Source organism: Anabas testudineus, chromosome 2 (assembly GCF_900324465.2).
Source record: "Anabas testudineus chromosome 2, fAnaTes1.2, whole genome shotgun sequence".
NCBI lineage: Eukaryota > Metazoa > Chordata > Actinopteri > Anabantiformes > Anabantidae > Anabas > Anabas testudineus.
This window is the reverse complement of record NC_046611.1, coordinates 31,147,205-31,163,794: the sequence shown is the minus strand read 5'-3', so window position 1 is coordinate 31,163,794 and position 16,590 is coordinate 31,147,205. Positions and strand designations below refer to the sequence as shown.

The 16,590-nt window shown below is 38.2% G+C and overlaps 1 long non-coding RNA gene across 1 annotated transcript; it reads left to right on the top strand.

The window, feature by feature from the left end:
• The first annotated feature begins 14,332 nt into the window (after positions 1 to 14,332).
• On the top strand, positions 14,333 to 16,199 carry LOC113164211. Its single transcript, XR_003298979.1, has 3 exons — positions 14,333 to 14,471; positions 14,815 to 14,979; positions 15,382 to 16,199. It is a non-coding gene; the product is annotated as an uncharacterized LOC113164211 (long non-coding RNA).
• The last annotated feature ends 391 nt before the right edge of the window (positions 16,200 to 16,590 follow it).

Sequence of the window (16,590 nt, the reverse complement as noted above, 5' to 3'; positions counted from 1 at the left end):
TGCTCTGACAAATAGCAGCTCACTGAAAAATAAGAATCACATTTCTTCCATGTCATGCTTTGTTCCTGTGAGTGTTGGCAGTTTCCCGGCAGTTCACAGCACTGACCGGCTATGATAACATCCATACTGATGTAATACTACATTAACAGTGGAACATACCTGCTACTAAAAATGAACCAAGCAGAGTCGAGTTGACGCAGTGAAAACACACTATTTGATGGTCACCTGTGGGTTGTTGTTCCACCTTGGCATTGACATGTTTTGTGTGAACTACTGGGGAGTGATTAAAGAACTACATCATAGTTATATTACGTATTATAGGTACATTATATTATATCTGATAAGTGATGTCACAGCCCACCTCCTGTCACCCCAGAGAGTGTCGTTCCAGTTTGTCATACATTAGATGGTCTTCATTACGCCCAGTTTAAACCACTGTCTGGTCCGAATGTGCACATTGCTGTCTTCAAAAAATTGACCACTGACTTACAGATTCACATAGACTGCTGTATCATGTCTTGAAGGTTGTCTTCATGAACTCTGAACAAGTTCTGGTATGAATACCACTGGGACATCCATGACCAGGAGAATATTCACAGATGATTAGTTAGAATACTAACTTCAACCCTGTAACAAGTTTGGAGTTACTGTTTAGAGAGAGTTTAGTAAAACGAGCTCTGAAATTGTTGGATTGTGATTCAGCATGAGGTCGACTGGTGTTTACTCCCATACAACAAAGCCAGCTGCAGTTTTTGTCCTCTGAAATGGCCGACAAGCTACTCCACCCAGCTGAGTGCTTCCTGCATACAAATTAAACCTCCCTGTTATTAGTTTCACTTTTTAGTCAGTTATCTGTCATCTGAAAAGTGAGTATTTATGAACATTCCTCTCTGTGAAATGGAAATTCAGTCATTACAAACTCAAGTCAACTGATCCTGGCAGGGCATCCTCATTTTATCTTTTTTAAGATCTGCTCACTGAATTGTTCATTGATAATATTTAATGTCACAGTTAAACTCAAAGTTAGAACTGTCCTGGTTTGCTATTTCTCACGGTGGGCTCTGAGGGTGTGTAGCATGCTGGAGAACAGATCATTTGACAGAAGAACAAACCCGAAGCTGCTGACACATTGTGCAGGAGCATGAAATGAAGTTATTAAAGCTTCAGTAACTTTTCCCCATATATACTATAAAAATATGCTCCAAAACTTACAGTATCTTAATGCGGAGCGGTGATGTTAAACACATCTCTCATATTCCCTTTTTGTGCGAGGTTAGTTTTTTTTGTAAGCTCTTAAGCGCTTTGTAAGTCCACTGTGTTGCTTGTTTTGTGTGATCTGTTCTTCTGTGTTATGCCTGGTAAGACCTGGAATGGTTCTGTGTTTGCTTCAGAGTGTTCTGTTAGGAATGGTCCTCAAACAAAATCCCTATTTCTGGCCTTTAACCAGATGTTAATAATAAATGCCTTTCTGCAGTCACACTTTACAAACAATCTTTGATAAATCACATTACACATTAATCAGTAACAGTAGTAATGGCCTTAAATTTGCTTTGGCAGATAACTAATGCGGCCAAATATGAAAATAATGACTGTTGCTGTCTTTCCACTTTTCATCCTCTTCAATGCTCTCCTCACTTCACTCGTACTAATCTTAGCTACTTCCTGCTCCACAACAGTCTCCAACTCTTTGTTCTCTTTCATTTTGCTCATTCCTCAACTCGTCAAAGTACATGGTACACAACTGGAAAACCTGATCCTGAGTTTCTAGCTTTGCTACCTTTCTACTAGCTCTACTGGACAGACAGTATGTCCACCTTCCTTCTATGCATCATGTCAACCAACTCTCTAGCCTTCCCTGTCATAGTCCCAACATTCAAACTCTGTCAGTCCTACACTCTTCCCTTTTCCTCCTCCACTTGTTTGACCATTGGCAGCCCAGTTTCCACTGGCATCTTGTAGCTCAACAGCACCAGTGGCCGTGGTTGTTAATTTGGGCTGCAACTGATCAAGTATGGAAGTCATGCTGATGAATCGTATGTGTTGGTTTCACAAATATTCTCTGACTTTCTGTCTGTGTTGAGAAGAACTGGATTAATAAAGTTTTTTCAAACTTGATTCTTGAAACTTGAATCCAGACTGGGGACTGGCACAAGAAGACACTTGACTATGCCCCCTTGTGGTTGAATTGTTCTGTTGCTGTTTAATTCTCAAGCAAATTTGACTTACTGCAACTGAATTAATACATACATGTACACACATACACACACACACACACACACACACACACACACACACACACATATATATATATATATATATATTTACCTTATACGTCGCTTTGGATAAAAGCCAAATGACTAAATGTAAATGTATCTCCATCTATAAACAGGGTTGCAATCATTATTGGACATTAACATTCCCTTTTCTGTCAGCTGAATCTTTGGCTCACAAGACCTTACCTCACATGGTTATAACATGGTGGATATAACGCAAAGGCCATTGGTTCAATCTTCATACTGGCCATTGATCAACATGATATAACTGGCCCTCTGTGTTTGAAGTGCATGCTTGATTTATGGTTCTGCATTTACTGCTATTATTTGTTTGGTCTCTGCTCTAAAACATTACTAGACCACTTTTAACCCCTTGTACTTGTGAGATAAGTCTGGACTGTAAACGAGATTCAGTCTACAGTTTGTGCAAGTCATTAATTGCAGAAGAGCAAAACCAGTCATTTACTGAAACCCGGCAGACAGCCAGGCAATCTATAATTTAAAGATACATACTTAACAACTACCGGTGAGATCCCAAACAATTAACAACTCAATCAGGATGCAGTGCACATTTGACATCGGGGAGGCTGTAGATCAGGAGTAAAGCAGTTGTCTTCCCATTCTAACACTGATGGGTTGATTCCCAGCTCCTCCTGTCACATGTTAGTGTCCTTAGGCAAGATACTGAACCCTAGGTTGCCTCTGGTGAGTCAGATCAGCTGCAAGGCAACTCTGTCATAGGTGCGTGCTTGTGTGTGCAAATGGGTGAATGAGAAGAAACGTGAACAAGGACTGTGGATTTTATCCAGGATCAGTTCCACATTTATCCTGTTGGCTTGGTTTTGACTTGTGACTTGTGATGTACTGTATAACTTCATCCATTCAAATTAAGGTTGTAGGTATTCTCGTGAAATCTAGCAGTAGATAGGATCATGATGCCGCAAACTAGTGCTACGCAAAGAAGTTGTGGTGTTTGTCAGGTCCAGGTCCTTCTTTTAATAATGTCTTTGATTTGACCACTCCTAGGATTTTTTCTTGTGCCCTTGTTTCTCATCTTTTAAATTTTTGTTATTGTCAGCCTAATGACGGCCTCCTTCACTTCCATAGACAACTCTTTGGAACTCATAATGAGAGTTTTATTGAACATATCCCAATTCCAGACCTTTTATCTGCCGGGTCTGTCATAGAATAATGAGTGAACTGGACACCTGGCCATTTGCTTGTCATGAATTGTCCAATTACCTTTGGGGAAGTGTGTCTAAAAATGGCTGCAATCCCTTAACAGTTAATTGAATTCTTTTGTTGAAAGTCTTTGCTCTTGATCACTTTATTTTAAACCCATTGTGTCACTTCTCACATACGCCTGGCTTTGACTGTAAGTTCAATTCTCTCTTGCTTTCCCACAGTTCTTAGATGACAGAGCATGTCTATGGCTTCTTTTGCACTACTGCGAAAAATGGGACTACACCTCCGAACACTGAAACCCTGGGAGAGCTTTCTTAGGCCAAAATGTGTATGCGCTCATTCAACCTCAGACATTATTCTTTTATTAGGACAAACAATACAAACGGTCAGGGAGCTGAATCCATGACAGATTTGCTTTGTGTCTATGTAAACCTTTGAAACAATACTAAGAAACCCAGCCATGCACTTTCAAATCTGATCAGTGCATCATGTAAATAAACTCAGGGTCAAACAATGCAGTCATCACTGACAGTGGGAGATGGTCAATCATGTTGACATAGCTGCCGACACTCAGTCTGATCTTCCAGAGGCTGAAGCGTGACGGCCAAAGCTGCAAATGACAAATTCAGTGACAACAACACAATCACAGTATTATTACTCACTCCAACTAAACAAACAAATGGCAAGATATCAGACAATATTTATTCCATCTGATGAAGTCCAGGAAGCCACACAAGCGTTTTTGTTTTTTTTGGGCGGTTGTAGAGACACAAACAGAGGAGACAATAGTTCACTCAGCAGTGAGGGGGACTCCTCACACTACAGCTGCAAATGTAGCTTCACACTATGCCTTCGCGGCCAGCATCTTGGAGGCAGGAAGGATATAAAAGCTTTTTCCCAGAGTTGACAGAAGAATACTGGGAAGTGGGTTGACCCAGCAGTTTTGACCAGAAGCGACACAGGAAGCGTGCCATGCTTCCATGCAGAGCTGCGCTGTTGTGATGGGCAAACTGCTGGCAGTGCACAGAGCTTTTCAAGGCTCACGTTCATTTCTTGCCATGCGTTATTGTTACTTTTGTAAACCTTGTAATATTCCATCCATTCATTATCTGAATTGCTTTTCCAGTTAAGGGTCACAGGGGTGCTGGAGCCACTCCCCGCTGTCACTAGGTGAGACGCAGGTTGTATTCCCTGGACATGTCACCAGTCTATCACAGGGCTGAAATATAGAGACAGTCAAACGTTCACACTCACATTTGCACCTTTGGGCAATTTAGAGTCACCAATTAACCAGTGGTGACCAGTTTATTGGGGAAGAAGGTTAAGGAAACCGGAGTCCCCCAAGAAAACACCTGCAGACACATCAAGAACATGCAAACTCCACACTGAAAAACTCCCAGGAAAGGTGGATTCAAACCCAGGTCCTTCTAGTGGTAAGGCAACAGTGCTAACACTACACCACCATGATGTACTTGACTAAGTAATTTAACATACACATGCTTCAGTGTCTTGTGGACCATGTACCATGGGGCTGTCTGCAGGGTTTCATTTCAACCTATTAACACAGCAGGTGATTCCACTGCTGAGTTCCTAATAAAAAGAGGAACAATCAGGTGGAGTAAAAACCTGTTGGCTCTCTGTTGTTTCTTATTTGTTAAAAACAGACATTCAATACTCAACTGCACAACATTTAAACTTTCATTAAACCGGCAATATCAGCTCAGTAATTTACAAATACAGTTGCAGCAGGTGAATGTAAGCACACTCCAGTTCTATGATTGATCTAAATATTGAAACAATGCTTGTTGAATATCTAAGTAAGAATGCTGTATATTGAACTGTTAATTAATAAGGAACATCTTCATTAGCCTCATATTCACACTCACTCACCCTCTGTTAGATTGGCTCCTGGCCCATTTCATCTTTTGTTCCTGTTTTATTTGTAGCCTCCTTTGAGTCCAGCACACACACTGTACTTTATGTTGGCTTTTATACATAATAAAGCAAACCACCTCACTTACCATTTATTCTTATTATATTATACTGGACCATTAAGCACAATATTCACATTTGCGTATAATTTGTGTATTCGTGTGTATAAGTAGATAGAAGAACTCTTCTTCATCCACAAAAGAGACACATATAGTTTTTTTGGAAAGTATCCAGACCCTTTGATGTGGCTCCAAATTGCGTTCAGGTGCATCCTCTTTGCTGTAAATTTTCTTGAGATGAGTCTAGAACTTGACTAAAATCCATCTGTGGCTAATTGTACTGACTAAACATAGTTTAGAAAGGGATGACACAGTGGTGTAGTGGCTAGCATTGTTATCATCACACCTAGAAGGTCCGGGGTTTGACTCCATGGATCGGCTGGGTGCCTTTCTCTTTGGAGATTGCGTGTTCTCACTACAGTATGTCTGTGTGGGTTTTCTCTGGGTACTCAAGCTTCCTCCCACCATCCAAAGATAGTTAGATTGAGTGACCCTAAATATGTGCATTGTGATAGACTGTTGACTTGTACAGGGTCTAATCTGCCTCTCACCCAATGACAGCTGAGATTGGCTCCCCTGTGACCCCCTTAGCGGGACAAGCAGTTACGATGATGGATGGACGGATGGATACAGTAGCTTAGAAAGACACAGATCTGTGGAAAGACACAGATCTGTGTGTACAGATCTATAGAACTCCCTGTAGACCTCCACAGTATCTCTTTGTGGTAAAGGGCATAGATGAGAACAAATTAAAAACATTTCTGAAGCACAGAAGCACAGTGGCCTCAAAATGTGTCAAATGAAAGAAAATAAAAGAAAAAAAGAACCTCACTGAGTAAGTGAACAAAAAGGATGTTGATCAGGGAGGTGACCATGAACCCAATGATCATTCTAACAGAGGTACAGACGTCCTCTGCAGATTGAAGAACCTGGCAGATGGACAAACATCTCAGTAACACTCCATCAATCAGACGGTTATGGTAGAGTGGTTAGATGGAAACCACTGCCTGTTAGGAGTTTGCCAAACAGCATTAAAAAGACTGTGAGAACATGAGGACAAAGTTTCTGTGGTCTGATGACCCAAATGTAAACTCACTGGGCAGAACTCCCAAGTACTGTGCTTCGTGAATACTAGACACCCCTCATCACCTGTTAACATCATCCTTACAGTTAAACAAGGTGGTGAACTCATCTAGTGTGGCAGGGAGATGGACTAGAATTGTAATACAGATAAATGCAGCAAAATACAGAGGAGTTCCTTCACAGTAGATGCAGTATGACCATAAGCCAAAGCACACAATGAAGACAACAGTTAAGTGGCTTTAAGTCTCTGACTGTTTTTGATTGGCCCAGAGCTCACACTTAAATCCCATAGAACATCTGTGGAGGGACCTGAAGATTTTCATGGACATATCATATCCAGTCTGATTGAGCTTGAGAGGATCTGTGAGGAGGAATGAGATACATTTCCTAAATATAGGTACGATGAGCTTATAGCTGTAATTACTGATACAATTAACTAAAAGACTCACTCACACACACACATCAATTTACCAACCACAACTTTAATGTAATACTAAACAAACCACCATCATTACAGCAACAGTGGAAAATCAGCTTAACCAGACCACACACACACACACACACACACACACACACACACACACACACACACACACACACACACACACACACACAGTTGCCTTTCTAAAGTTGTAAGAACACTCAATGACATAATGCATTCCCCAGCCCCTTGAGACATGCACACATACACACACACTCTTTCCCACAGTAAAACGCTCTGAAGCACATGACCCAAACAGGACATCCTCCCAGTCTTAAGTTCCCACTCTTCCCTTCACTCCATAAACCACTCTTTCCTACTTAAAGATCTCTTTTCTGTTCATTTGTGTTTAGTTAACAGCAGCTCAGCAGTAGCAGCTGAGTCCTACACAGATTGACAAGTTCAAAACTAGAGAACAAGTGATCTGCTGGATGTATTTAACCAAAATAGAAAATAAATATATTGAAGTTCCTGTGGAAGGTAACAGAGTTCTGGCCTGAAAATAAAGAAAATGTCAGCATCTGATAACAGTTGAGTCATCACAGCTGAATAACTCTGTCACCTTTTCATTTATCTCACTGACGTTCCAAATACACCGCGTGTCCAAAAAAAGGTCACACACTAAAATACTGTGTTGGACCCCCTTTAGCTTTGATTACAGTACGTATTCACCATGGCAACGTTTTGATAAGCTTCTGCAATGTCACAGCATTTGTTCCTAAGGTCTGGACTCTGTGGTAAATAGAGAGTACCAACAGTACAGTACCAACAACGGTCTGATTTTAGGTATCATATACACTGCCTATCCAGTCACAAACTCTCTCTTTAGCTTTCAGTATGGCACACACTCACCGTTGCTTCTTGCAATGTCACCACATGTATTCGTTAATTTTATTAAATAATTTTATTATTTATTTTATTCCATTAATTTTTCACCAAGATGTTGCATTGGTGATGGGGGAGTCAGACCTCTGCACAAAGTCTTCTTCAGCACATCCCAAAGATTCTCAATGGGGTTGAGGTCTGGACTCAATCCATGTGTGAAAATGATGTGTCATGCTCCCTAAACCACTCTTTCACAATTTGAATCCTGGTATTGTCATCTTGGAATATGCCCCCCATCAGGGAAGAAAGTCCATTAATGAAGTAACCTAGTCATTCAGTATATTCAGGTAGTCAGCTGACCTCATTCTTTGGACTCATAACGTTGCTGAACCTGGACCCGACCAACTGCAGCAACCCCAGATCATAGCACTGCCCCCACACTGTTGTACAGTAGACACTAGACATGATGGGTGCATCACTTCACCCGCCTCTCTTCTTACCCTGATGCACCATCACTCCACCACACAATGTGTCTTCAGACATGGTTGTTTAAGAAATGAGTAGCTACTCACTGCATCAGTTAGGGTTAAATAACTTGTTGCAAGGTGAAAAATAATCATCCATGCAGTAATTATGCAATGGGAGTTCTCTAACCTATTTACTTTACTTTTTTTTTAACAGGCAGTGTGTATCCATGTTTCCTACAAACTGGCAGATACAATTTGACAGAAATAACATTGCTGCTTGAATTCTGTTTGTTGGTAGGAAGAGTTTCTTTATGCTATTTCAAGACAGACATTAGCAGGAGGTCAAGTGCAGGGTTTGTGTTCTGTCTTACATCCTGAGAGAACACAACACGGGTTGACTTTTTTAACATTTACCCAAGACTACCATCTTTCTCTTAACCAAGTGCTCTGAGTTGCCCAAAACCATTAATTAATGATAAAGGTAACAGAAAAAAGTGTTGTTAAAACATGAACCGCTGACATTTAAATAATGCAGCGTCCTGCTTCTTCTTGTTTTTTTTTTTTACCACCTCCTGTACTTATTTCTCATTGCCAGTGTTGACATTTTGTCTGTCCCTCTCTGATCCTCTTTCCTGGAATCACCTCTCTTATACTTTTCTCCCTGCTCCTCTTACTCCTCCTGCTCCTCTTACTCTCCCTCCTCCCTTCTCCTTTACCCCAGTGATCCCTCTGACCTCCCACGTCCAACTGCCCTGCTGCTAGAAGCCAGATGACCAAACAGCTGTATTCTGTCTCTCACATATACATGTTGTTTTGTATGGCTGGTGGGACACTTATTGACATAAAGCATCCCCTGACCCCTTTTCCTAACCCTAAATATAACAACTAACCCTAAAACCCTAAAATCAAGTTGTTTGCCTCTCATTTCCTTTCATTTTCCAAGTCCCTTGAGATGTCCCAAATGTCTTTACATTTTTAGTCACAAAATGTAATAATGCACACACATAAAACGCATACTCACAACTCAGACATTACTAAATTAAACAGTGTCATGCAATAAGCACAGACATTTTAGGAATACTGTATTTGTGTGTTTCCACATCGTCAGACTGGAGGCCACATTTGGACTCTATTCAAAGTTTTGCAACATCTTACATTTTTCCGGTAACAGCAAGACGTTCTGGTGGCTCTGGATATGTCTCACGGTTTGTTTTCCAACATCTCTCCTGTTTATGTGTTCTACTGTGGGAAAACTGAGGATACAGCAGCTTTAAGTATCAAATTCTGCTGTACAAGACACTGAAGGATGAATCTCTTTGATAGTATAATTCTCTGATCTTCATTACCTTAACATTGATTTAATTAAATTGAATTAATTAAGTATTTACCTTTATTTTAATGATACAGATGACAATAATCTACATCTACATCATTAGAACAGAAAGAAAAACCTACATATAAATAAAGCTCAATTTCTGAATTGCATAACTCCAACAGATCAATTTCCATTTGAAAACTGGATCATTGCTACTATAAGATTCAGATGTAGATACTGTAACAAAACATCAGAGGAAACATGCTGAAGATAAACACAGAAGGTTATGTTTTGGTTTAGTCTGGGAAATGTTAAGATTACACATGAGTAAAATAAACTAAACTTATTTAGAAAAATAAATTTTCCACTTAAAATATTAAAATATCTCTTTTCAGTTTCAGATTGATTTTTTGTTTGTACATTAGATAAAAAGATCAGACTGGTGCTGCCAGAGGTTTACGTGCCATTACATGATGGTAGCATTGACTAAGATAGGGTTATTTTACCACTAGATTGCTAATTTCATGCTATATGTATTAGGCTCTAAGAAATCACTTGATACTATTGATACGCCTGTTACTGCACTGCTAGTGTTACTGCTACAATGTTAATCAATATCCAAGTACATTTCAGATTCTGTGCTATTTCTTTGCAGTTCTTAAGCTAAAACCATGAGATGACTACAAGAAATGTGCAAATAGGTTGATGGATGACATGTCAGTAAGAGGTTTTCTATGATAAGTGTAAGTGCATCTCAGTGATATTTATAACCTCAGAAGTGAATTTCACTTTTCCGGTGACGTGTTTGCACCTTGTTGTATTCTGGGTGTTGCATCCTGCTGCTGCAAGTACAAAAGTGGATTCAAAGGAGAATTCTGCTAAAAGTAGAGTTCCCTCCAGCTTGAACTTCCTGTTTACACCCATACTCACACTTAAACACACTTAAACACGCACACACATCCATTTTAATCACAAGGCTGAAACCTGCACTTGCTGACATGAATTCACGTAGCACGCGTTTCCCGTACATACACACTTATTTTTGCATACTAAGACATACTATCTTTGCAGAGGGTCTTCCTCATGATCTTCATGTTTTTCCTTACTGTGGACTCCCACTGTGTGCACCAGTCAACCAGCTGAACTGCCTGTGGTATCGTCAGCTCCAGTTGTATCCCTGTTATCTACATGCAGACAAAGAATGAAAACACTCACTGTGATGTTTGGATTTATTAGGGTATCACTAGGTATTATTTCATGTCACATAGTCGAGTTGCAGGCTTGTATGGCTCCAGGACAGACTGGACTGAGGTAGAACAAGAACTCAGATGAGTCAAGCTGAACTGAAAAAATAACCCCATTCACACCACATAAAGCTTTTGCTTCAAGCTGTAAAACTCTACTTGAAGAAGAAGACTTCACTGTTATGAATTGTCAGGGGGGGAATGGGGTTAGACAGGTAGAAATGAAAGTAGAGACAGGCTGAGAGTGAAAACCCTGGAGAGTCCTTTTTAACACTTCTGTTAAGATTTCTTCTTTTGACATGACTAAGATGATTATTCAGATTTTTTATTGCCAGGAGAGGAAAGACAGATAGAAGGGATAAAAAAATAGTCTAGCGCAATAACTTTTGTTTCTGCTTTGGGGTAAATTGTCATAAAAATGTATAGGTATCAGGTACAATTAGTCTTCTTTAGTGAATAATGTTAAGTTTATTTTAATGTGTTGCATCATAAAATTTGAACTATCACTACAGTAAATCCCAATATTAGATAAGTCTGCAAAACATCAATTAATTAAAATGATCCTAAACATAGGTAAAACTGATAAAAAAAAACAATATATATTTTACAGAATCCATTAAAAAAACAGACTTTCCTACATTTTAAGAGTTTTACCATCCACACAGTTAAATAATACAAAATCAAAATTCTGTCTTGCTCTACGGCCGATGTCTTGCATATCTCGGCCAAACCAAACAGCCACAGATGGCAAATGTATCTACATATACAGATTTATGGCACCCTTATGTCTTAGTACCTAGTCATGGATGGACCTGTAAATAAAATCTTCTAGTAAGATAGTAACTGTATTTAGTTGGCTATGTACCTGGACTCTGTCAGATCATGAATTAATTTAAGCAACTTTATCAAAAAACTACTGAAATGAAATGCCAAATTGGAAAAAAAGTCAATCTATCAATGCTTTCAATGCAATATTGAGTGGTAAATGGTAGTTAGTTAGTTATTTAGTGTGGGTTAAAATAATTTGGTTTTGTGCACATAACACATCAGAAAATGAAAAAGTTTACAGCTCTTCAACCCTTTTCATTACAGTCATAACTCTCAATTAGTCAAAAAATACCAAGCAAAAGTAGTCAGCAGTATTTATCAACGGCTACATGTTTACAGAACTGAAGCTTGTCTGCAAAAAATGCAAAAATGTTCCAAAATGTAAAGACCAACACTAGTAATCAACTACAATGCCTCCTTGCACATGTAGGGTAACGCACAAACACGCCTCTTCATATGACTCAGTGATCATCAGGATGTGGGCAATTCCACAGATGTTAAATACCAGTTAGTTTAAGCTAAACAATGATGATGACCTTGGATGAATAATGGCACATCTTTAAGAACCCAAAGCAAGTTCAGCTGCCAACAAAAGGTCACTTTTGGAAATATAATGATGTGGATGACTGAGATTCTTAACATACGCACCCAGAATTTCATTTCAGTGGAGTTAATTAAGAAAGGCTATATACCATTTACCACAGGTGCTGCATGTCAGATCTGCTTCCAAAAGAAGCTTCATTAAACAGATGTTACCAAGCAACAAGAGGTGTTAGAAAGTGAAACGAATGCTATGTGATGTTTAAAACCACTCTGTGTATGTGAGTGTGCTCTTATATCTCTTCAAACAAGCAGCAGTGCGGCTTGCTTTGAGAGCATTTGTGTACACTGTAAGAAATGTTTGTAGAAATTACGGTAAAAAACTGTTAAATAGCAACAGTATATTACCGTTAAATGCAAAACAATATATCACAGTAATAGATACACCTTTTTACTGTTAATCAAGAAACAGTATGTAACTGTACTTTTTACTGTGAAAGTATGTAGAAAACACACAGTTTTACCGTTAAAACATAAAATTTAGCTAAAATTAATGGGAAAATACCGTAAGGCCACAAGCAAGTAAATATCGTAAAATTAATGGTATTATTTGGTTTAAATTACAGATTTTGTTGACGTATACATTGAAATTTACGGTTTAAAACCTTTTATAATTCAACAAAAACATTTTCTTTTTTCTACAGAAAGGAGATGTTAAAAATATGGTATTTATGTTGATTTTGAAATAAAATATATGTTTACATATACTGTTATTATCTGTCATTTTATGTTCTACACTTGTAAGGCGTTAATGTGTGATGGAAAACTAAAACATGAATAATACATTTCTTGAAGAAATTAAAGTCGTTGGTGTTGAAAAATACCAAATATCTCATGTATCAAGTTTCTGGAAAAGTTTGTCCTAATTATGTTGTTATTGGTTTTGCTGTTGACCTCTGACCTCTAATGTAGCTACAGCACAAACTGGAAATATAATAAATAGGATTTGAAATGCGGCCCACACTGGGATCAGCCTCCATACTGTAAATGACCAGGTCCATTTATATCACCGTAATACTTAATACTGAAAACATGGTGAGTTACCGTAACATATGGTTTACTGGTTGTAAATGTATTTTATTTTATTTTATTTTATTTTCTCAAACTGTCTGTGAACCACCGTCATTTAAAGACTAACAGACGGAGCACTGACGTATTCAGAGAGCGGGAAACTGTGGTTCAAATGTTAACGGACGCTGAACAGCCACACTTCTGTCCGAGCAGCACCGCGGAATACAGCGTCTCCTGAATGTTAGCCTGGAGGAGCGACGTGTGGAGGTAAGTTTGAACTTTAAAATAACGCTTCGGTAAGTTTTCTTCTTAAAAGTTACGGTTATTGTAATTGACATTAAAGTTGAGGTTAACTACATGTTCCCAAAACGTTATTTAGTTAACATTTTTAACGTAGCCGCTAGCTAACCTTAATGCTAATCTTACACGTTAACTTGCTAGCTAACATTTGTCTTACATCTAACTGTCTTAGATATATTTGTGTTAAACATTAATGTGTTTAGCTAGCTAGCTAAGTGTACAACAAAATGTGTAGTTATCATTTCATTTCATTTGTGATTTCTGCTTACAACATTGAAGTACTACGTCCTTCACGGCAGACTTCATCGTAATGAACCACATTGTTTATTCAAGTGTTGAGCTGGTTGCAACGAGACATTTTGTAGATATAGAGCTTTTAAAGCTCACATTTAGTGGAGGCACAAGGTATCTGCTCTTGTTAATGTTAGTGTTACTGTTGGGAGGCAGTGGCGCAGTACCAGTGTGAAAATGAGCAGTGAACTGTCCAGTAACAGGATCTACTAATGTTTTCAAGGTCAGATCTTCCTCTACTGGCCACATGTCACGAGAACATAGAGATTTCTCTAGCAATCTCTTTTAAGTTAAGTAAACTGCATTTATATTTATTATTTTTTATTTAAAAAATAAATAATATAAAAAATTATATTATTTGTTTAGTTGAGTCTTAGTTATCTGTCTTCAGTACCTTGTCTAACAAGTTGTTTTCTGGCTGCAGAGGATCACGACAGTCCAGAACGTAAACATGATGGGCAACTTGAGTCTTAAAGCCAAACTGGTGCCAACATCTGCTTACTGTTCCCTGTTCAGAACATTGTTCCATGTCTGTCTTCCATCATGTCAACCCCAGCGATGTCAAGGCAAATTAGAGGTAAGCTGTGGCATAGTTTAGCAAACAATATGTAGATGCAAGCACAATTTCAATTTCATAGAGTTTATGTTCCTCAAGAAAACAGCCTCATCGTACACAAAAGAAACAAGCAGTCTGAAATGTGACTGTGGATTTTGTGACTGGTTCAGTGAATGTATAATTGTATTGTTGTTGTTGCATTGTACTGTTGATGTCTTAGTGACAAATATGTTAGTGTCTGTGTGTCACACTGATACTGTTGATAAACATATGACCTGTAAAACTATATATCAGATATCTGTGTTTAGGCATTACGCTTAAACGCTGCATCAATGTAACATTTGCTTCTATTTTCTGGCTGCAGAGTGGATCATGCCAGTCCACGTCATACTTGACGAACGCGAATGATGACAAGACCTGTTCAAAGTTCCAGTTCCTGAACATCATTCCACATCTGTAGAGGACTTCAGACTTCATTCAAGAGTGAGCCTTATGAGTTAAACACCGCTGATGTTTAGACAAATTAGAGGTAAGCTGTATTATTGGCCCCCTCATTCATGTTAGTGTAATAAAGAATAGAAAGATGCAATCAAAATTTAAACTTGACTCAACTTGATCTTTCTCAAAGCAACAGCTTCATTATACACATAAGAAACCAGAACTCTAAAGTATAGTTGTGAATTGTCTGACTGCCTAAGTGGAGACATCTGAGTATTTAGGCTGGTAATGCTGTTGATTGCTTGGTGATTAATATGTCAGATTCTATATTTTGCCCATATACTCATAACATGCTCTGCAAAACTATACTTCAACTTTCTATCACGTAAAATTAATTGGAACTGTGTATGTAAGGCTGTATATATGTGTGTGGGTATAATGCTCATCACTGCATCAATTTTAATTTTGCTTTGTTTCTGTTTTCTGGCTGCAGAGAAAAACCTGCCAGTCCACAGTGTGCACCTTATGGACATCTTGGGAATCTTCTAGAAGAAATGATGACAACATACATCATGGGTTCTAGTTTATGGAATATCACGTTCATGAGAGACTCTAAACCATGTTGAGCACCATCTTCAGTCATGTCTGACCTATTATTCATCCTGGGCAAGTGGCCACATTTTCTTATGATGTTTATATTGTTAATTTCACTGTACATTGACCTAAAAATACATGCTGTTTTTCAAGCTCTTAAAACTACTTTGTGAGTTAAATGGGCAGTTTACTGGATCAGATCAACACAGAATGCTTAAAGGCACAACCTTAACTTTTAATGATTATAGTTTGTTGTTTTACAATGTATTTATATGTTTATTTTGGAATTTATTATAAGTAATTGTTGACTGTAAAATCTATGCCAATCAGCTGTAATGCCTTATTTGATTTACCGTACTTTTTACAGTAAAATTCTGGCAACCCCAGCTGCCGGTATTTTACCGCAACTTTTAATCTTTGTAATAATGTGTCATACATTTTCACCCTATTTTTTACGGTGAATTTCTGGCAACCACAGCTGCCGGTATTTTACCGTAACTGTGAATCTTTGCAATAAAATGCAGTAATGTTGTATACTGTTGTACTGTGTTTATAACTGAAAAAGAACTGTATCTAGGTTTACAGTATACCTGTTATTTTACATAGTTTACCTGTCAATAGATTTAACTATAGCAGTTATTTTTATAGTAAATTACCGTAAACAGGTTTACAGTAAACCTGTGTTTTTATAGTAATTTCATGTAAACCAAAAAAGTTGCCAAGTATAAAATGTACAGTTTCTTATTAAATATACCGTAATGTGTCATACATTTTCACCCTATTTTATGCGGTGAAATTCTGGCAACCACAGCTGCCGGTATTTCACCGTTAATAACACAATTTTTTTTTTACAGTGTAGTAGTGTGTCTGTAAAACTGTTATTTAAGATTCAGCATTGTAAACATTGTAAAGTTAAATTCCCTCTTTGCTCTTTTCACACAAAAAGGAACATTTCATCTATGGCACACTAACAGCAATCTACTCTATGGTTTCATATAAAAAGAAAAAGCTCCCTAGCTTTTAGTATTTAAATCAGAAGACAGCTGTTTCACTTAAATAAAACTAAAAAGCTCCCAGAACAGAAGAATTGCAAACGTAATGAATAGAA